Source organism: Sinocyclocheilus anshuiensis, unplaced genomic scaffold, assembly GCF_001515605.1.
Source record: "Sinocyclocheilus anshuiensis isolate Anshui unplaced genomic scaffold, SAMN03320099.WGS_v1.1 scaffold1136, whole genome shotgun sequence".
In the NCBI taxonomy this organism is placed as follows: Eukaryota; Metazoa; Chordata; class Actinopteri; order Cypriniformes; family Cyprinidae; genus Sinocyclocheilus; species Sinocyclocheilus anshuiensis.
The window spans coordinates 466,070-468,149 of record NW_015548521.1 but is presented as its reverse complement, the minus strand read 5'-3'; positions in this window follow the sequence as shown (position 1 = coordinate 468,149).

The following is a 2,080-nucleotide window of genomic DNA, read 5'->3' as shown; positions in this document are numbered from 1 at the left end:
GGACAACCCCCCCCCCCCCAACCCCGGATTACCTCCAAAAGCAACAAACTAAAATAACAAAGAAAACAACAAATCAGTAAGCCATACATAAGACACGGTCCTCCTGGCTTACTCTACCTATCCGGAGTTTGTTTTGCCCAACTACAATAATTGCTCAACAAAACAAAATCAAAATCCCGGACGAGCCCCCAATTTTGTCAGAAGGGGAAAACGTAACCTAAAGAAAGGACACGAGAAACCCGAATACATTACGAAGTATTTATTAAAGGGCCAAGAAATCGGGAACACATATCCTATGGAAAACACAAAAACAAACTATAAGATTCCAAATAACTAACAAAGGACAATTAACCCAAAAATAATATTAATACCTGAACAAAATAAAGGAACAAAGAAGCTTGATTGCTGGTGTTTCTACTCTCTCCTCTCTCCCCTCATGCTTTGCTCCAGCGTCCTTCATATAGCCACTCGAACCACGCGCACAACTAGATGCAGGTGCACAGGGGCAGACCTAGACAATCAGACTCAACACAGAATGAAAATAGCAGAGCCACGTCGTCCCACATAGAGAACAATGAAACACTCAAGGCACAGGCCGTAACAGTCACATTTTGTCATTCTTTGTGTGTTCTGCTTTATGTGTCCACCCCGTCATGTGCTGGTCCACCCTGTCATCTTGATATTTTAAATAATTCAATCATACCTATATAATCCAGAGTGTTCAATAGCTAGGTGTGGAGGCAATAACAAGCAAACAAAAAAACTGCATCCAAATATCAGTTTTCTCAAAATAAGAAAAAAAAAATACATGTGCGAATTGTATGAGTTTCTTTAAAAAGACATGGTTTACATAAAATCTTTTATGTATTTATAATTTGAAAGCAAACAAATAACCCTGTTTAGGAAAGGGACATCATACCTTTCAGAAAAAAATGTGTTTAACAGTAATATACTGTGTATATGTCCATGACAGGGTGGACATATCTTATGGTCTATGCTTCGAATAATGGCCCATAATTATCAAAAAAAAAAAAATGTGTGGGAGCTCAGCTAATATGTTTCTATAGTACTTAAGTATCTACTATTTATGACATAACATAAAGCGAATGGGAAATTAAGACCAAAATATTTGAGTATTGTGAGGGTTGAAAGGCACTCTATGGTGATATTGACCCATGGGTCAAACACGAGATGTCCCATTTTGGTGTGCGCATCAAATTCAGTTTACAGAAGTGATTTTATAGTCTATACATAGAACACATATTAAATGCAAGCACTTTAATGTTTCAAATAACTTGCGAAAAAAAACAAAAAAACGTCAAAATGTGTGAAATGTTCCATCGTCATTCAGCATGACCATTTATGTAAAAATTAATGAGTGAAAAATGAATTATGTATATAATGACGTGATTACATTTTACTTCTTGCTGACAAATGAGTAAAACCTCGTGGTTTTGGCGATAGTGGCAAAGATTTACAATTTAAATTATTTGTTTTTTAGGGGCTGCACTGTGATAAATGTTTGATAGTCTTTTTTTTTTTTTTGCTCAGAAAAATAAATAAAATTAATCAGGACTGATTAATCTAATGTATGGAAACATGTAAAGCTGTACTAAACAGCTTTATGGTTTTGATGTTTGAAAACCTTTTTTCGTCTTTGACCCTTATGCAAATTCACTGCGAGTCTGCAACAGACTCGGAAAAACAATCCTTTGCATTTATTAATTCATAAGGCTTTCAGTATAACGAAAACGTTGAGTAAATGAGTAAATTATTAAAGACATCATGAACTAAAAACAAGAGATTCGCCACGTGCACCACCTGTGACCAATTTTCTCATGCATTAAAATCGTCTTCCATCTACTTTCTAACTACATCTTAAAAAAAAAAAAAAAAAAAAGGTGTCGTAATTATTCCAGTGGAAGAGGCGTGTCTCATGAATATTCAATGAGGCCACGTTCTCGCCTTCCAATGGCGAAGGCTTTGGCTGCTGAATATTAAGTAGAATTCGTAATTTATTTTAGAGCGGTGCTCAACAATGACGTCATCTCCCCCCGCCCTGCGTGTTCCACGTCGCTGT